This window comes from Pseudophryne corroboree, chromosome 1 (assembly GCF_028390025.1).
Source record: "Pseudophryne corroboree isolate aPseCor3 chromosome 1, aPseCor3.hap2, whole genome shotgun sequence".
Classification (NCBI taxonomy): domain Eukaryota; kingdom Metazoa; phylum Chordata; class Amphibia; order Anura; family Myobatrachidae; genus Pseudophryne; species Pseudophryne corroboree.
In genome coordinates this window covers 835,597,055-835,618,695 of record NC_086444.1, presented here as the reverse complement: position 1 = coordinate 835,618,695, position 21,641 = coordinate 835,597,055, and the positions used below count along the sequence as shown (strand labels likewise).

General features: G+C 41.8%; 1 protein-coding gene and 1 long non-coding RNA gene across 8 annotated transcripts in view; one reads left to right on the top strand and one right to left on the bottom strand.

Annotated features, from left to right (window-relative positions):
• Positions 1–21,641, bottom strand: part of MAPK10 (mitogen-activated protein kinase 10) — a 485,680-nt gene that overhangs the window by 445,468 nt on the left and 18,571 nt on the right. The window lies entirely within an intron of this gene.
• LOC134912023 (uncharacterized) lies at positions 10,677–17,430 on the top strand. The gene is made up of 2 exons (XR_010176966.1): positions 10,677–12,326; positions 14,950–17,430. It is a non-coding gene; the product is annotated as an uncharacterized LOC134912023 (long non-coding RNA).

Genomic DNA, 21,641 nt, shown 5'->3' with positions numbered 1-21,641 from the left:
GAGTGTTTTAACACCTGTCTCTTTTCTAGCTGCAGCTAATTCTGAATTAACATTCTGAATCATGCATTTAAAACTATCTAGCCAGTCAGGTGCCTGTGAACTGTGACCTTGTGGAGATAAGGAACATTGTTCACACTTGAGTGACCACCGCTGCTGAAGACGGGGTTGAGTTACAAGCAGCACACATTACCATGTCCACAGACATCTTACACAACCGTAAAAACAGCGCAGCCCACTGACCAACACCTCCACACAGACCCTAGAGAGCCACTGAGGTGTCACTGAGGAGCGGACACCAGCACACAGAAACAAAGCAGTACAATGTGTATCTAAGTGTATGACCTGACAGTAGTGCAGCGGTGCTACCGCTGGTGTGCTCCCCCCTTTCTATTACCTCCTGGTAGTAGCACAGAGTCCTGTAGTAGCATGGGTCTCTGGAGGAGCAGCGTGCATGCAGCATTGATCTGCAGCAGCAGGAAATGGCGCCTTGCCGCCTCAGGTCCCGCTATGGGAAGCCCCACCCCCTGTAATGGCGCGTGGTCCCCGATCAATAGTTTATACTGGCTATGTTAGAAATAACATCATAATATGCATACAGTGCACACAAAGCCTTTTTGTGACAGTGAGCACTGAGGGGCATCAGCCCTTAGCCAGTTTGTCCACGGCGGGCACCGCAGCTCTGGGCCCAGGACCGCCGCATGACTTGACGCCAAAACTGCACCGGGGATTCGGTGCAACACTCACCGTACCTTGTACTTCGGCATCTGTTAGAGCGTGGCGGCTAGCTGCTGGTGTGGGCACACATACTAACGATGTGTGATCAGTACCTCAGGACCTCAGTGTCCTGTCAGCTGGGATTATGAACCATTAACCCTCAGGAGGTTGGTTCGGTCCCCCCTCTAAGTACCACGAAGCAGGTAGCCTGGTTGCCAACCAGGTCTACCTGAAACTAATAAACTAAAATAAAAACAAAGGAAACTCTCTGGAGCTCCAGAGAAATGCACCCGGCTCCTTGGGCACAATTTTCTAAACTGATTCTGGTAGGAGGGACATAGAGGGGAGGAGCCAGCACACAAATACACACACTAAAGGTTTTTAAAGTGCCAGGCTCCAGTGGGCCCGATCTATACCCCATGGTACTAAAGTACAAGACCCCAGTATCTACTAGGACGTAAGAGAAATTGAACAGCGCAACAGGAGTTGCAGCAGCGCTTAAACACGTGAATCGGCCAAAAGTGCTTTTATGTGCAACCTGTAGATACAAAACGGACTGATTTCTGATCATAGCATTTCATGTGTAATTCCCAACTGCTGGATTTTGGCCGGACAGTCCTGATTCATAGACCTCAAAAAAGGGCAGAAGTTGGACAAGTATGGGCGGAGTATCACTAAAAAGTGGGCAGGTCGGCCGATGCTTATTTTGTTTTTAGTTATTTTGTTATTTATTTAAATGTTTGGAGGTATGTCTATGGGATTAACATTCAACATATTTGTCAAAATAAGTCCTTTTATATGATTAAATGTTGATTACCCAAGCCGGAATACTGTCTTGTATACATGTTTTGTAATAAAGGACAACATACTTTGCATTAACAAAAGAAACAAAATAAACTACAGGAATTTAAATGCTGAAGAAAAAATAAAAAAAAGGATCTTTGTGGTCTGGGATCCGGCTGCTACCATTTCTCAGACAACCTGTAAGTCTCCATGGCTACCACATACAGCATAGATTCACTGGGATTCATTCATGTAATGCAAGTGTTTCTAGAAATAGGTCAGACGGTTTTCCGCCTACATCATGCAATAACTGTTGGTTCCCAAACAGACAGCAACATTTTGTAACTGTACTATTGATGTCATACCATTATACTGTGTATCAATCATATGAGATATTACATTAGCTTTCCAGTTTGATATGTTGAAAGAATTTATCAAGTAATGTAGAGAATTTGAATATTACACTAAATAATTCCTCATTTTAATCTTTATTCTAGCATTTTAGAAGGCAGACAAATCACTAATTTGTTAGGATGTTGTAAAATATTTCTTATCTGAAATATACATGACAGATGCAAGAATAGGATTCTGTTTGCCAGTAACAGAAATATTAATGCACTATGGGGGGTAATTCCAAGTTGATCGCAGCAGGAATTTTGTTAGCAGTTGGGCAAAACCATGTGCACTGCAGGGGAGGCAGATATAACATGTGCAGAAAGAGTTAGATTTGGGTGGGTTATTTTGTTTCTGTGCAGGGTAAATACTGGCTGCTTTATTTTTACACTGCAAATTAGATTGCAGATTGAACACACCACACCCAAATCTAACTCACTATGCACATGTTAAATCTGCCTCCCCTGCAGTGAACAGAGGGGGTAATTCCAAGTTGACAGCAGCAGGGAATTTTATAGCAGTTGGGCAAAACCATGTGCACTGCAGGGGAAAGGGGGGGGGGGGGGGGCAGATATAACATTTGCAGAGAGAGTTAGATTTGGGTGGGTTATTTTGTTTCTGTGCAGGGTAAATACTGGCTGCTTTATTTTTACACTGCAATTTAGTTGGCAGTTTGAACACACCCCACCCAAATTTAACTCTCTCTGCACATGTTATATCTGCCTCCCCTGCAGTGCACATGGTTTTGCCCAACTGCTAACAAAGTTCCTGCTGCTATCAACTCAGAATTACCCCCATAGGTAACATCCGCTGGGTGAAATGAGTGTCACCCCCATCGTCGTCCCCCCCCCCCCCCACCGGTTCGCTCAGCACACATCTCTCCCACATCTGCCCGTGAATACGGGCCTTTATACACATAATGCCCCAGAAGTAAACACAGAAACATAGAATTTGACGGCAGATAATAACCACTTGGCCCATCTAATCTGCCCCTTTTCTATCCTTCAGATAATCTCAACCCTTTTTGAACCTTAGTTCTTTGTAAGGCTATTGATATACCTATCCCAAGCATGTTTAAATTGCTCTACTGTCTCAGCCTCTACCACCTCTGATGGGAGGCTATTCCACTTATCCACTACCCTTTCTGTGAAGTACGGTAATTTCTCATAAATTTCCCCTGAACCTGCCTCCCCCCAGTTTCAGTGTATGTCCTCGAGCTCTAATACTTTTCTTTCTTTGAAGAATCTTTCCCTCTTATACTTTGCTAAAACCCTTTAAAGTTTCTATCATGTCCCACCTTTCCCCATCTCTGCTCCAAAATATACATGGTAAGATGTTAGTAGTGTCGCTTATACATAATGCCCACAGCAGTAGTGCCCACTGCACACATACAGTAATGTCAACAGTAGTAGTGCTGCTTATACACAAAATGCCCACAGTAGTAGTGCTGCTTATACACATTATACTCACAGTTGTAGTGCCCCTCATACATAATGGTGCCACCCTGCTTTGCATCCCTTTGCTGAGCATGTAGCACCAGCCCTGGTGATGAGGGGCAGATAAGGGATGAAGGTGACGACATTCGCCGCCATTCCACTGACGTTGATTGGTGCTTTTTTTATTGCTCAGGCAGATTATGCTTTTACGTGTACGTATAAGCAAATTATTATATTTTTTTACAGTAACTCGATTATTTTGTAATATGTAACAAGAGGAGTTGTTTCTTCTGTATTAGGCATGTTTTGGCAGTTTAATTGATACCTAATAGTGAATATATTTGTTACATGTGAAAAAATGCGCACACAATTGTCTGTGACATTTATGGTTGGAAATTTCTTTAGTTTTGCCTGGCACTTGTATAAAGACTAATGTGTGCTCATTTTGTGAGCAATACCGCATCAACCTCCACCAGGGTCGGATTAAGCCTTGGGGGTGCCCGGGGCACTTAAGACAGGGTGGCCCCGGTGGAAGGTAGGAGATGTATATTAGGTTGTGCATACCTCTCAACATGTCCCATTCCAGGAGGGACAAAATGCTCTCTGCCTGGACATCCCACTTAATATATGATTGATGTAACCTGTGTTGAACTATTTCATTGATAAAAAAGGTATTTCAACGCAGGTGTTTGCAATCATAAATTAAGAAGGTAGTCTAAGTAGAAAGCATTTTGGGGGTCATTCCGACCCAATCGCACGCTGCAGTTGTTCGCAGCGCAGTGAATGGGTCAGAACTGCGCATGCACCGGCACATGCCACACGGCCGGAGGCCGTCTTTGCCTAGCGATCGCCTCTGCCTGATTGACAGGCAGAGGCGGTCCCTGGACGGGAGGGGGCAGCACGGCACGTTTTCCGGGGGGCGGTCTGGCCAACACAGGCGTGCGGTCTGGCCAACACCGTACGGGGGCGGGCCGCAGCGGCTGTGTGACGTCACACGCAGCCGCTACGACCCGGGGCAGTGACGAGTAACTCCCGGCCAGCCGCAGGAGCTGCGCTGGCTGGCAGTTACTCTTTTGTACTTGTGTGGGGGTAGCCGGACTGACATGTGGGGCAGACTAGCCCTGTGCTGGGCGTCCCACCGCATGTCTGGGAAGATGATCGTAGCTGTGCTAAATTTTGTCTGCTACAATTTAACTATCAGCTTGATAGAATTACCATATAGATGATAGATTTATGGTCATGTAGCTGTTGTTTTTCTTATTTGATTTGTAGTATGTTTTGTTATTGTGTAGACTTGGTGATGGTCACATACATCCGGACGCTTCCCTCGGAGTCAGCCATGACTCCTGCTGGCTGGCGCATTCCGTGACGCCATCGCAGATCAAAAAGGATTCGCGTCCAGGACCCTGATCACATGGTTGATCACCTTTAAAAGGTATGTTATGTATTTTGTATACTTATGTGAGCCGTTGTGAGTTCTTATATGGAGTCCAGAGTGCCAAATTTGACATGGCTCTAGAACCAGTGGATGCGAGAGCCAGTCCAGGTATTTTGGGTGTTCAAGTATGAACAACAGCAGGCATGAAAGCAGACACCTGTCAGTTTGTTTTAAAAGGTTTCAGTCACAAGAGACAGAGCTCCTGATGGTGAATTAGTCACACAGGTGAAAGGTCAGGGGGTGGCTAGTGTTAGGAGTCCTGGATGTGCTTCTTGAACACTACTGTTTGTATGACCTGTGACTTGCTGTAACCTGCTGACATTGTGCGGGTGTTGGTTGATAGATAGACAGTGTCTAGTTAGACAGTCAATAGAAAGACACCATATGTTAGACAGATATTAGGTCGACAGGGTCAAAAGGTCGACATGAAAAAAGGAAAACAGTACAAAAGGTCAACAGGGTCAAAAGGTCGACATGAAAATGGTCGACACAAAAAAGGTAGACACCATGTTTTTTGCATTGTTGTGGTTTGTGTGGATAGTTTAGTCATCTGGGACCCCCAATTGTAGAAAGGCATCCGCTCGCCACGCTTCGGGCTCGGTGGCTCACTGCGCTTGCCACAAAGTTTATAACCAACTCTATGCCGACATAAATAGAGAAGGTATGAAACAGTCCAAAACCATGTAACATTTAAAACAAAGTCTCTATCTTTTTTATGTCGACCATTTTCATGTCGACCTTTTGACCCTGTCGACCTTTTGTACTGTCTACCTTTTTCATGTTGACTTTTGACCCTGTTGACCTAATGTCTGTCTAACATATGGGGGGAATTCAAATTGAAAAGTCGGTTGGGTGTATGTTTTTTCCTGTCTATTAGATAGGAAAAAACAGACACCCAACTGACTTTTCAAACATTTGAATTCCCCCCATGGTGTCTATCTATTGACTGTCTATCTACAGTATCAACCGGATACCCATTGTGCTAAGGGTCTGCCTGTCTTCTTGGAAGCTGTGAGGAAAACCAATTTGAAACTTTGGGTGGTCTTCAGTATGCCGGCTGTCTGGATACCGGCGCCGGAATCCCGACAGCCGGCATACCGACACTTATTCTCCCTCGTGGGGGTCCACGACCCCCCTGGACGGAGAATAAAATAGCGTGGCGCGCGTAGCAAGGGGCTCATTTGCGCTCGCCACACTGTTGGTAAACCGGCGGTCGGGCTCCCGGTGCCGGGTTGCTGGTCGCCGGGAGCCCGACCGCCGGCCTACCATACTACACCCGAAACTTTTACATTGGTGCATGTGTTCCTTTGCAGATTATATGTATGTATGCATACCTCCCAACATGACCCTCTCCAGGAGGGACACAATGCTCTGCTTCTGGACTTTTCTCTTAATGTATAATTGCCAGCACCTGTGGTGAACAGGTTAATGGATAAGAAAGGTGTTTCACCCCAGGTGATGGCAATCATAAATTATGAGGGAAGTCCAGGAGCAGAGCATTGTGTCCCTCCTGGAGAGGGTCATGTTGGGAGGTATGTGTATGTATGTATGTATGCATATATATGCATATATATATATATATATATTCTTTGAGCATTTTTCAAAGTGGTTTCATCATGTTAGTATATTAGTATAATGATTGCAGTAACAGTGTATAATATGAATTATGGTTTATAACACATATTTGCTGCACTATTGAAAGAAATTGTGATAACTGGGATATGTAGTTTCACAACAGCTGGAGGGCCACAGTTTGGACATGCCTGCTTTAATACATCTACATTTTGGAAATAACTGTATGCATTAAACAAACTATATTAAAGCTTTACAATACATTCTGACTATAGATAATTTTAGATATGTGGTTTTTTTAATGATAAAATGTTTGATAAATATTTAACTGGCCAAACAGATCAGTGATTAAAAACATGTAGTATTCAGTCAATCAGATAGCATTCATATGCTTTGTGGTAGTAGTCACCTGGAAGTGTTCCCCCTTATTAAGAGAACATTTTACAATGTAGCACTGAAGAATACTGATCCACATAACAGTCTCCGGTCAGTATAGTTCAACAAAGTTATAAAGCACAATACCACATACTGCAAACACTACCATCATCTATATTCTTATGCACACACAGCCAGCTATGCAACAACAAGTAATACTGCCTGCTTACAGCAGCACAGGTCAATAGACGGACTTCTAGTCGCCAGCTGCCTGGTGAGCTTCACTAAAACTCCTCTTTCTGACATGTTCTCCTCCTTATGTAATAAAGAATAAGCACATCACATGATCTCCTATGCACAATGAAACAAAGTCACGCAGCACATCACTGGAGAATGATGTGCTTTGGTTTGGAGGGAAGTATTTTTAATGTAATGTATATTAAACAGGGAGTGGGGGTATGTAAGGTGTGTGGCACATGGAGAGGTGTGAAAAGCATTTTGGTATAGGCATGTAGGTAGGTCTGAGAGGAACATGGGGAGGGTTGGAGTAGGTTCTGAAGGCTTGTGGAGGTTTGTTCATGTATGTATGTATGTATGTATGCATGTATGTATGTATGTATGTATGTATGTATGTATGTGAGGTCTTTTTGAGGCAAGCAGAAGTCTGTGGTCATATTGATGAGTTTTGGGACAACTGGGAGGTTTGAGTAGCATATGGCGAGGTGAATGTGGGGCAGTTTTAGATAAGTAACCAGGTCAAGTACAGTATGTGCTGGGGGCCTTCTGCAGAAGTTGCACTTCAGCTTGAGGTGGCTGGGTACGGTGAGGGGGCATGACCACACAATCGTAGGATGTGACTATGTGTCCATGGCAGGTCTGGGTTCTTGGTACCTGTCCTCTCCCCCCTTCTATGCATCTGAATAGCAGGAATTTGTAGAACAAATAAAACATTTGCATTATTTTCACATGCTGGGTTAAATCAAATTACTGATCAGTTTGTATCTTTTACTATGCACTGTCAAACAACCCCATGTGACTTTTAAATGCAAACATTTAGAGATTGTGATACTATTTATATTAACAGGAAACGTTTTTTTATTTTATTTTTTAATTCTGTACCACGTTCATACTGCACAGTGGTACAGATCCACCATAAGAATCTCTGTATTTATTAAATATTTTCCATCACTTTAAGATTTAAGTTTAATATCTACAGACATCAGTGCCTGATGTATTCAAAGGCTTGCAGGATGCATTTCAGGTTTGATCTTAGGTATGAGAGGTATGTAAAATAAAATCTCCTAAACCGCGTATCAGTTTAAGCAAAGACCAGCCAAGGGGTAAATAGTAGAGGTGGCTGTCCACATAATAGCTAGGTTTGAAACCAAGTACTGAATACAAACAAATTGTATTTGCTTCAGGTTATCAGCAGAAATAAGTGTTAATGAGAAGCCTAAACTTGATCTCCACCATTGAGTAGCCTGCACCTGATCTTCATCATTGAGTATTCTGCATCTGTTCTTGTTCTCCATCATTGAGTAGCCTGCACCTGATCATCATTGAGTATTCTGCATCTGTTCTTGTCCTCCATAATTGAGTAGCCTGCACCTGATCTTCATCATTGAGTATTCTGCATCTGTTCTTGTCCTCCATCACTGAGTAGCCTGCACCTGATCTTCATCATTGAGCATTCTGCATCTGTTCTTGTCCTCCATCATTGAGTAACCTGCACATGGATCTTCATCATTGAATATTTTCTGGTTTCCCATGGCATGCAAGGTTAATTAAAGGTCATTAGAACAAGTGGAAATCTAAGTCCCACAACCCTTATAGTATTGCTATGCTGTGACCAAGGTGATTACATATTGTATGTGTGGTGGTGTAGAGTTTTGGCATATTGGATGAGAAAATACTTGGTCTCTCCATTGCCACTCCATTGCCCTTGGTATTCTCCACTGCAACTCTAGGGTCACCGGAATCCTAATTTGATTCCTGTTTTCCAAATGGTGTTGTTGAAGCAGCACGCTCTATACAGTAAATATAAGTAAATTAAGGAATATCACTATGTCAGGACAATTAGTGGCGATACAATTCCCAGAGATTCTTTTTTACAATAATATTCAGTTTTTTATGTGATTGCCTTGGTACTGCATTAATATATCCAGTTCCCTGCAGTAAATCTCACTTGTCTGAACCACTCAGAATTTAGTAATGAATCCTTCCGTTTGGTTCTGATCCAGAAGGGTATTAGGACACGAATGCTGAGCTGCTAAAACCTAAAAACCACGAGGGTCTTTACTATGAGCAATTACCGCTATTTATACACCAAAAGGGCACATGGTCGTTTTTCTTTTAAGTCAGTTAGCAGTGACCTCATTAGTTACGATTCTTGTGACTTGCTGGTACTTTGCATTATATAAAGGACGATTTTACAACATATTAATCATAATAATATCAAAGAAATTTATATGGGAAACTATATTACAGGTATATTTTCTTTTAATGTGCATATGAGGAGGGTCAGAGCATACTTGTATTCTTCATAACACATAAGACCTAGATGAAGTGGGCATGGGGAGGATGAATCTGTAACTTGCCCGAATGCTGCACATGTGATCTCTGTGGGGCTAATTCAGACCTGTTCGCTCGCTAGGAGTTTTTTGCAGTCCTGCGTCCGCATAGTCGCCACCCATAGGGGAGTGTATTATCGCTTTGCAAGTGTGTGAATGCATGTGTAGAAGAGCTGTACAAACTGATTTTGTGCAGTCTCTGAGTAGCCCAGGACTTACTCAGCCGCTACGAACACTTCAGCCTGTCCGGGACCGGAATTGACATCAGGAACCCTGCCTGTAAACGCTTGGACACGCCTGCGTTTTCCAAACACTCCCAAAAAATGGTCAGTTGCCACCCACAAACGCCTTCTTCCTGTCAATCTCCTTGTGAACGCCTATGCGAACGGATCCTTCGCACAAACCCATCGCTGAGCGGCGATCCGCTTTGTACCCGTGCGACGCGCCTGTGCATTGCGGTGCATACGCATGCGCAGTTTAGACCTGATCGTCCGCTGTACGAAAACACAGCCTAGCGATCAGGGCTCCCGTGAACAAGCCCAGCGGTGAAACGTACGTCGGGACTGACGTCACTTGACGTCGTGCGGCCACGCCCCCCGTCTTGGTCCGGGCGGTCGCAGCACCTCAGTGGGACGGCGCGCGGCAGAAGTGAATGAGGGAAGCTGTTAGTCGGTCGGAGCAGTGGAGGACATTAACACACGCCGGCATCCGAAGCCGTTTGGAGCGGCGTTGGGTAACACACTGGCTGTCTATCACCGTGACTAATTATTTACTCACGGCGGCACCTGCTCTGCTTTCCCCGTTCCTCTCTCCACAGCGCACCTCATAATTTTGAGGATAACAGGAATCTTTACATATATATTTTCCTGCAGGACTAATGCATTAGTATATTTAACTATCACATTAGCCTATATCATCCGCCTGCTGCCCCTATATATAATTATTCAGGAGGTGCATTCTATACTTAATTGAGCAATAAGTTGCATTATTTTTCTTCCTCTGCAGAAAGCATTATTCTATGTTCATTTACATCAGCATATGAATGGTTTAGAACTCTATATCTATTTTCTCAGCATTTCTAGCAGAAGTTAATGACGATTTTGAACCAATCAATTAATGATGTTTTGACAATATAGCGTTTGCAACACTGTGCTATTGAAATAAGGTTCCATTCATTGTTTGTTTGTATCAATGCTGTTGATTTTGCGCTTGTTTCATTTTGTTCATGTTGCTTTTTATCTGCAGAAAGCACTGGTTAATTGAGTTACAAGTTGCATTATTTCCATCCTTTGCAGAAAGCACTAATCCTTGTTCGTTTACATCAGCATATGAATGTCTTAGAACTTGAAGGGTTACCTCTTCTGTCTTTGTACATATTACTTTTTATATGATCAGTTTCCTTATAATAATTACAGTGTAAAAGTGAATATTTCTATTTCCCTAGTGAAGGGTTAAAACATGCTTTATGAACTCTTATGTGTTTGCAATGGATGCTGCTGCCCTGTGTTAGATGCCTTTGTCTCTCATACAGATACCAGGCTTGTGTGGGTCTGGCATCCAAGGTCAGCTCTCTACTAGATGAAACCTGCTTTTTCTACTTCTGTGTGTTACTAAAAGATCCTTTGTTAAGTTTCGTCTGATGCAACATATATAACATCTGCCTGGCAACTGCTATATCCAATTATGTTATGTCAAGTATTAACCACCCCTACGTACCCCACCCAGGCACCTACCCCTAAGCCAATGAGCCCTTTTACACTTGTCAGTTCCACCCATATGCATTGTCTTATATACTCTTGTTAACTTTATAATAAACAGTGTGAATTTTAACTGCTTGTCTGTGCATGTACCTTGTGGTTAAAAGTTTACACTCCAGACGTCTGTAAGGCCATCACATCGAGGGTTAAAAAAAATAAGGTCAAATCCTTTCAGCTGGGGGTTATGTCCGGGATTCAGTGATCGTCCCCGAATAATAAAGATAGAAGATTTATTGTCTGTCTTTGCTATGCGGGATTGCGGTCATACACTGAAGCTGAATCCGTGTCAGTGTTCCGGGAACACGTGACAAGGTAATATTTAAGTCCGGGACTTAATATTACGAAGTTTTTAAAACAGGTATCAGGGATACCATAGAATCTTTAATGTCTGGGACTTAAAGATACGTCTGAGAAGGGACCAGGGGTCCGAGCGCACTTCTCCAAAGACGTTAGTATCTGGGATACTTAAAATAGACCTGGGAGTCTATACGTAACGTAGAGAATACCCCGATTTGATCGCCTATATATTTTTGTATGTTTGTAGTGAGATAAGTTCTTATATTTGGTCCAGACGGCTGGTAAGTTTTCGTCTGCCAGATATCTTTACTCAAACACTTTTCTTGCTTCCTGTCTAAAACGCTGTATTTTTTCTGACATCTTGTACGAAGGTAAGCGTACCCGTCAAAAGATTTCATGTTCTCATTATACAGATAATATTGTGATATTGTCAATGACTAATTAACTGGTGTTAGCTAATGCATGCATAGAAAGTTTTTGTAAATTGCATTTTTTTTGTTGTGAAATTTCATAGAAAGTCTTTTTGTTGTGAAATTGCATAGAAGGTTTTTTTTGTAAACTGCATTTTTGTTGTGATATTGCATAGACAGTTGTTGTGGGTTGTTGTGGAAATTGCGTAGAAAGCTGGTGTAGATTGCATTTTTACTATGGGAGGGACCTATGTATAAGTAGAGTGTCGTATATTTTAGATAATTTTCTTTTAAAAGTTGTACTGTTGATTTATATTACTGTCTGACAATGGGCTCTAGTCAGAGTAAAAAAACTGCATATCCCCCGCCCCTCCCTGGTGAGACATGCAGGATGTATGTTGCCCGTAACTCTACCTCAGAGTATTATTTAGTTAACCCATGGGTGGATAATTTAGCGGGATGGACAGAGAAAGCAGGACGGGACCCATTCCTACGGGAAGGCAGTAATTACCTTTTCTATATGGAGATTTAAGAAAAAATGTCAGTTTCCAATAGCACAGAAGCGAAGCTGCAGAGGAATTGTAAGTCTTTGAAATCCCTCTCGCCCCCCCCCCTTTTGCATTCCAATGTATCCTGCGCTCAGAGACACAAATCTCTTGGCAGCAGTAACCCTTTCACACTAAATGGGATCGCTTCCAACTTCACTGCTGGAGGGTGCGTCCACTAGCTCTATCCCTAACGCACCAATAACCCAGAGTTTAGATAATAGTAAAACACTGTCCCAAGCCCACCATTACCCTCGATGGCTGTATATCTTATTTACGCAAAACTTGCAAAGGACGCAGCTATACACATATGAAGGAAGTTTTTTTTTTGCCTGTGTTTTTTTGCCTGTCGCTGTAGCTTGTAAAAAGAAACCTGCGCCCACTCATAACTATCAGAGCTCCAGACGCTTTGACAGACAGAACCAACCCCGCAGTCAGGGAACATTCCAAAGACCCCGCGCACTGACGGGGCCCGGAGGAGGGTATCCCAGCCTTTATTCAACTCTCCCGTCATAGTGAGATTCACCTCTGCTGCCACTTATTATAAATGGAAGTAAAATTCCCTTTTTAGTGGACAGCGGTGCAGCAGCCAGTGTTTTGTGTTCTGACTTATGCAATACCCCCTCTCACCAGAAAAGATAGAAGGTCTCCGCCCCATGATACAGCAATTCTTACAACAGGGTATCTCAGACATATTGTATCACCATACTGTACTCCTGTGAACCCTGTTGCCAAAGCTGATGGTAGTATGGGATTTGTACAGGATCTCAGAGCGATCAATCAGTTAATTGTCCCAATTGCACCAATTGTTCCAGATGTAAACTCACTCATTTCTGCAATCCCTACAGATGCTGCGTTCTTCTCTTACAGATTTTCTGAGTGTTGAAGAATGCCTTTTTTTCAGCATACCTGTAGATTCACAGACACAATTACTTTTGCCTTTTCTTTTGAGGGTAAACAACTTACCTGGTGCAGATTATTGACGCACCTGTTGTCTCCAGGCCACATTGAGGCCCTGGCAACCTCACCATGGTTCAGTCCTGCTACAGTATGCAGATGATCTGCTGCTCTGTAGTAAAACTGAGGAGGCCTGCCGAGAGGATGGTGTTTCATTACTAAACTGGCTTTGTGAATGTGGACACAAGGTGTCCAAAATAAAAATGCAATGGTGTAAAAAGCATGTTGATTACTTAGGTTTTGTGCTCACTCAGGGAGAGAGAAAAGTCAGTCCACAATGCATACAGTCTGTATTGGGCCTGGTCACCCCAACTACCCAGAAGGAACTACTGTCCTTCCTGGGTATGGTAAATTACTGCAGACAGTGGATATCTGATTGCTCTTATTGTGATAACATTTTGAGACAAGCCACACTGAAGGACAAACCTAAAACTGTACAATGGTCACAAGAAATGTTAACTGCATATGAAAGTTTAAAATGTATGTTGATGAAAAGTCCGGCACTTGGCCTCCCCAGTTATGTACTACCTTTCCATCTATATGCAAGGGACAATTGTAAAACCATGGCGGGGGTGCTCACACAGTTTCATGGAGGGAAGTTGCGCCCCGTGGCATTTTTTTTCCAAAGTCATGCCAGTGTCTGTGCAAGGTATGCCTGCCTGCCTCAGGGCTTTGGCAGCCTGTGCAATGGTTGCAGAAATGGCCACTACCCTCACTTTAGGCCACATCACAGTACTCCACACCACACATGATGTCCTGGCAATACTTAAAGGCTTACACACAGCACATGTCAGCACAACGCCTTAGTGGATATGAAGTACTCCTTTTGAGTAACCCTACCCTTACCATTAAGTACACTGCTGGTTCTTCTGGCCCTGCACCCATTCTCAATGCCCTTTTAGGCTTGAAAGGTCCCGAGGATGAACCACCCGACCTACATGACTGTGCTGCTTCCATTGAAGCTGAAACTTCTCCCAGACTTGACATGTCTCCCGTTCCCATACCAGGCACAGACATTGTTTTTGTTGACGACTCCTGTAGTAGGCCCAATGACAATACATACCAGGCTGGCTATGCCATTGTCACCCTCCCTGATACTGTGTTGGAAACCCTACCAATACCTTATCAGTCCGCGCAAGCTGCAGAACTCATTGCACTCACTAGAGCATGTCCCTCCCTTGACAACGTCCATCTGCTCACTCAACTTCAAGCTGCTGCGACTAATACTGATCTCTCCGACTGGACTTACCCAATTCTGCAGAAAAAATCCTAAATCAGGATTAATCTGCAAAGAGGGGAAACCCTGTATACCCCAGTCCAGTGCCCCTTTGCTCGTTGCCCAGTGCCGTGGTGTTGGTCACCGTGGTGAAGCCACAACACTCCTCCTACTAACCAGTGATTTTTATGTTACTAATGCCAAATCACTTGTGGACCAGTATGTTAGCAGATGCATCACTTGCCTCAGGAACAACCCTAATAAAGCTAAACACCAGCATCTTGAATACCCCACAGAAAACTCTAGGTTACTCCCCATTTAAAATACTAATGGGCAGGCCTTTTCCCACACCTTGGGCTAAGAAACCATTAGTAATACAGGAGGGAGATCTAGAACTTATCAGAGAAGAGTATGTCAGGTCCCTGATAACAAAACTGAATGAAATTGAACATGAGGTTGTTTGTAAAAACCCTTTTGAATCCACAGGAACCTACACACCCCTTTAAAGTCGGAGACAGAGTCGTGGTGAAGGTGCTCCCCAGGAACAAGAGCCCAGGAGACTTCACCTATGGTCCAGAGACAGAGGTCGTAGCAGTTACCCGAACAGCAGTCCTGACAGAGGAAAGTCCTACCTGGATCCATGCATCCCGAGTAAAAAAAAAGGTTCCTAGACCAGACCTAGAGAGGGAAGCAAGTGATTCCAGTGAGGTACGAACCGGGGCAGACAGCCCTGACCTCCCACCTAGCGAAGAAAGAAGAACAGAAGAAGATGAGGAACCTGTCCCCTATCTTTATCCTGGGGACTACCTTGATAGCCCTACTGGCCCTCACTCACCACACAATATGTGAGGTTGATATTACACAGACTAATGGGATCCCCACCTTGTGGTACAATTCCTCCAATACACACGTAGCCACATATATCCTTGACTATTTTATGTTCCCCAAAATTGCTGATGACAAATATTATATACAACAAAGGAGGAAATCAGGAATGTCTGAGACAGTATATATTTGTGTTACTGACGAATGGTACTATGACAATAGATATTATGGATCTAATTGTAATTCCTGGGAAGCTGTGGGGTGGAATACAGGAGTAGATTGGAAATATGGCCCATCGTTTGCAAAGAATAGATGGAGCAAATATGGAGTACCCCTACTTTCTAGACTATCCATTCATAAGATGGATGAAGGCCCAAATTCATACAGGTTTAGACTAAACATAGTGAACCCTAGCAGAAGCGACAATGAGACTTATGTACTTGGTATATGGTGGCAAGCAGGGTATTATAGTGCAAGGCAAATGTTTTATTTATGGGATATGTATAAAAACCCAAAATACCAGCCTAAAATTGCTCCCCAAAACAAACCTTTAAAGCCCCATATTGCCACTTTTAAAGATATGGTGGCTATTACTAACCCTACCTTTGAAGACACCCTAGCTATTGAAACTGGTTTCTCTGACATTAATTTTTGGTTGGAATGGATGAAGTATAGTGCTAACAAACACAATAAAAGCAACTGTTATGTCTGTGGCAAATCTAGGCCCCACCTAGGTACAGTGCCCCTTAATATACCCCTAGAACAAGAAAATTGTTTTTTTTCAGCCTTTTTAATGACACCAAAACAAATGACAGTCAGTGCGAAATGTGGAAAAGGGAATATCCCATATTGTCAAAAAATCCCAACCCAGGAAGCACCATAACCATATATCCTGGAAACTACACTTGTTATACATCTAACACCACAACAGGGAGAAATTTAAAAACCTTCCCACCAGGGTATTGTGCAAATAAAAGAACAACTGTTTTAGTCAACCAAACTAGATCATTAGGCGACATTTATTACATATGTGGGAAACTGTAAATAAAAACGTAGCCTGGATTAATTATATATATTATAATCAACAAAGATTTGTTAATGATACCAAAGATGCTCTTAAAGGTATAGCTGAACAGCTAGAAGCCACTTCCCAAATGACATTCCAAAATAGAATGGCCCTTGACATGATCCTAGCAGAAAAAGGCGGTACATGTGTTTACATTAGTAAGGTGGAAGGCTGTTGTACATATATTCCTGACAACACTGGTCCCAATGGTAAGGTTACTTTAGCCATAAACAAGTTAGAAACCTTATCCATAGAACTTAAGAAAAATTCAGGTATTGATAACCCATGGAGCCAATATTTTGGATGGTTTGAAAATTGGAAACTGGCTCTTGTGCAAATAAGCATATTCATACTTGTAACTTTAATTCTTGTAGGCATTATAGTTTATTGTGTAATTCCCTGTGGAAAGAAACTTACCTCCAAAGGCATTGATAAGGCCCTGATGTATTATGACATAACCACCAGTCCTGTCACCTCCTCTGATAGTAAGGGACCCGACGATTATGTCCAATATCTCAAGAACTGGAGAAACAAGAAAGGAGCCTCACTCAAGAATCATGTCATATAATAATCATGATTCTAAGAGGGGATTGAAGGGTTACCTCTTCTGTCTTTGTACATATTACTTTTTATATGATCAGTTTCCTTATAATAATTACAGTGTAAAAGTGAATATTTCTATTTCCCTAGTGAAGGGTTAAAACATGCTTTATGAACTCTTATGTGTTTGCAATGGATGCTGCTGCCCTGTGTTAGATGCCTTTGTCTCTCATACAGATACCAGGCTTGTGTGGGTCTGGCATCCAAGGTCAGCTCTCTACTAGATGAAACCTGCTTTTTCTACTTCTGTGTGTTACTAAAAGATCCTTTGTTAAGTTTCGTCTGATGCAACATATATAACATCTGCCTGGCAACTGCTATATCCAATTATGTTATGTCAAGTATTAACCACCCCTACGTACCCCACCCAGGCACCTACCCCTAAGCCAATGAGCCCTTTTACACTTGTCAGTTCCACCCATATGCATTGTCTTATATACTCTTGTTAACTTTATAATAAACAGTGTGAATTTTAACTGCTTGTCTGTGCATGTACCTTGTGGTTAAAAGTTTACACTCCAGACGTCTGTAAGGCCATCACATCGAGGGTTAAAAAAAATAAGGTCAAATCCTTTCAGAACTCTATAGACCTATCTCCTTAGCAATATCAGCAGTAGATAATGACTGTTTTTGAACTAATCAATCAATGATGTCTGGCAATATAGCGTCCGCAGCACTGTGCTATTGAAAGAAGGTTCTATTCATTATTTGTTCGTATCAATGCTGTTGATTTTGTGTTTGAAGCAACATTGTTTCATTTTATCTTTTTTAGTTTGCTCTTTTTATCTGTAGCAAGCAATATATTATGATTATCTATATCAACCAATGAATGTTTCAGATTCTTCATAGATTCAATCTCCAGTTATGCTAGCAGGGGATAATGATCCTTTTCGAATTAATTTCGCAGTAGAATAATGCTTGAAAAATATAGATTTTGCAGCACTATGCTACTTTTTCCTTCTGCAGAAAGCACCAATGTATGATTGTTTATATATTAAAGATGTCAGAATCCAACAGATTTAATCCTTTGGATTAATTAGCTCAATAATACCTTATGAGATAGCCATTGTAGCATTGTGTTATCAAATGAATTTCTGACCTCATTGTGCAGATTTTGTGCTTTGAAGATTTCCTGCAACCTTGTCTCATTTATTTCTTGTATATTTATTCTTTATATATGTGAGAGTTTGGTGCTCCCATGTGTCTTTTCAATTGATGTCTAGGTGAATATAATTTTGTTTATTTCCACAGATTTTGACAAATTCTATCTGATTATCTCTAGTTGGAACCATCACTATATATAGATTGATTAAAGCTGATGGCATATAATTATATCCAAATGTGACTACTCTTAATTGGAACTATTATATGCAAATAATATTCATGATATATAACAATATCCTAAACAAGTATCTTTGTAGATCCAGTTACATCAGCTTTATTTTCATTGTTACCAACTGGGCATCTATTTAAAAAGGTGATCAACTACGATTAAAACTGGGATGTTCTTTTGAATGAACTATTCCCACCAAGTTTGACTCCTCCCATATTCTGTCTTGAGCTGACCCTTTTTCCATCCATCACTCTCTCATCTGGCTGACAGCAGTGTTGATTAAGGGCCTTGCCCTTTTCAGCGTACATTTTGCTGTCACAACAGAAAGCAGAAGTGGTTCTTCCTTTCTTCTTTCTTTTTTCCTTTTCTCTGTTGCATATCCAAAGAAAAGGATTATTTATTCCCAACAAGACAGGTGATGGTTCTATCTTCCAACACTCTCTCATTTGGAAAAGCCTGGGGCCAACTGATATAGTAACGAATTACAGGCAGAGTACAGACAGCAGAAGTGGGTTCTCTCTTCCTTCATATCATCTCTATTATTCAAGGTCGTACTATCCTGAAAGTAGCCCGATCTTATATCTCGGAAGCTGATAGGATAGACCTGGTTAGTACTTTGAAGGGGGACCACCTAGGAATACCAGGCACTGTGGATGTCACCAAGATGATCACCTAATTTTCATTTTTAATAACACTGGTGGAGCAATTCTTTATTGCTCACTCTCACTATATATCTTATATTTCACCTTTCTATTCTCTACTCTATATATTAAGATAGAGATTATAATTACATTGGACCGCACTGGTCGATATTTTAATAGGAACAGAATAAATGTTACGTTTTAGATTATCCATTATCACATCATCATATTGCTTTGACTGATTAATATTAATTAATAAATTAAAAATTTAAAATAAGAGTGCTCCCAAAAAGGATTTCTTTTGTCTTTCCTTTCTTTTTATATGTGTAGTTAACCTACAAAAGTATTTTGGGAGCACCACCAATAAGTAAAGTGCTACCCAGATTTGGCTTTTAGCACTATGTATATTGGTCATTTCTATGTTCGGCTATATTTAAGTGTGACTTTATAGTACACTGCTAGTGCGGAACTGTTAAACCATATTACAATTGCATGCGCAGTTTAGACCTGATCACCCGCTGTACAAAAACACAGCTTAGCGATCAGGTCTGAATTAGCCCCTGTGTACAGACAAATGCGATGTACAGATGTCATGTCAAATGTACATCTAAAGGAAAGAGAACCTGTGCACTCAACTTCATATTCAGAACTTTTTAAAGAATATCCCCACCCTTGTCGTCTTTATAAATAAATTAAAATGTATTAAATCATTTCAAGTAAACAAATCAAATCTTGAATTTGATCTTTTTATTAGCTATAGTTTAGATTAGATTATGTTCACTACAATAAAAAGCAATAATCTACTGAAGATTCATTTGGAAAAGTACATCTGCTGTATGCACTGTGCTTGTCTTTTTGTTATTCTATTTATTATTATTATTATTATTATTATTATTATTATTATATTTTGCTCATATCTGGTATATGGGAAGACTAGGATGATTCTCATGTCGACATTATGACTGCTGACATAACATACCGCTCGGGATGAGGTCAACAACAGTCTAAGAACAGTAAAATAATGCAATATGTGTTGATATTACACACAGCATTTTATTTTGCTAAAACTATAGTTACTATTACAAAAGTCGCTACCAAATTTTGGAAATCAAATTACATTCAAAGGTATTTGCTAATTAGATCATTAGCGCTATTTTAATTTTGAACTTTTCTGTTGACTTCTGTCAAAAGTGGAGGTGAGCATGCTCAGTGCTGAGAAATGCAAAACGGACTTGCATGTAGCTCAGACTCCGCTCCACATCTGACATATCTTTAACATTATAGTGCAAGATGTGCCCCTGGAAATATTATGTCACCGATAACATCCTTAATTTGTGCTACTGGTTAATTGCCCAATACGTTTTTGGTTGCTAGACAAAGTTCTCAAAATATCTTTTGTTTCCCTGTATGCAGTATACAGATGTGATCACATACACATGTCCTCAGATTGTTTCAAATATTGAAGTTCCGATTGGCGCACCACAGACTTGCTAATTATCTGCGCCTTTCAACTTTTGTCTTAAAATGTATCTTAATGTGCTAAACTAACTCTAAGTGCTTAAGGCCTGATTCATGGATGGGTGCAGTAGCACAATGGCTGTGTCTTTATACGCAGTTACTGCGCTAAATTAAGCTAATGCAGCAGGAGGTGTATTGTGTAAATAGACACCACCTGGCTGCTTCTGTGATCCGATGCATACTCATAAACAGCACTGTAATAATGAGGAACATCGAATCCAAGTGTTGACCTATGGCTATGCAGACTGGAGGCGGCAGTAGCGATGCTCGCGCCATGTTTCTCGGTGTACATGCTCGCAGCTGAAGGCAGATGCACACCTTGAAAACAGCCATGACAGGCCTGTGTTTTGGCCGCTACTATAACGTTAACTCCCCCACATGGTCCCTACCTGTCAATCACTCTGTGTATAACATGTCAGTGCAAGCATGATCACAAAGGTACCTTGGCACATGTTGCTGATAATCACTCCATTGCAAAAACATCATGAATCAGGTCGTTTTGCGTCTAATTACACTAATAGTGTACTAGGTACCTCATTCCTCATTCAGAGATATGCGCAAACCCAATGGTTTGAGTACATCTCCAATGGTGAGTGGACTGCACATGCACAAGACCCATTCTGCACATGTGCAAAATGGGTGCTGCTTGATCACACGCATTGACTCCTAAGCCACAGACTGACTGACGGGCTGCCGATGTTTGGGGGGCAGGTCGGGGCTGGCCAGAGTTCCAAAAAATGGGTGTCGTCCCCATTTTCTGGGAGTGCTGTGGCTGATACAGTTTCGGCTGACAGCATAGTTACTGATGGTTGTGATGCTGATTTGATGCTGCATCTTTGTGCGGATCCCTTTCCTACAGACGCCTCCTGTAGCATTAGCATTTTTTAAACACTGCTCTGCATCCATCTCTAAATCCGGGCCCAAGTCGCTAATGGTACTGTTTTTAGTATTTTTGTTGCAAAGGAATTGGTACAAATTAGCAGATTAAGCATAACGATGCGTGCCACTCTATACAGACAACTATTAGTGAGATAAATCACAAAATACACTCAAACACAGGAAGTGCTACCTGTGGTGGTGCGTCTAAGCCTCACCAGGCATCACACGCCTTATGGCGCAAAAAAAGACGCATGAAGACACATCTGTAATTTGAGTCACCTCTGTGGGCAGTATGGAATGGCATGACTAGAGTGCC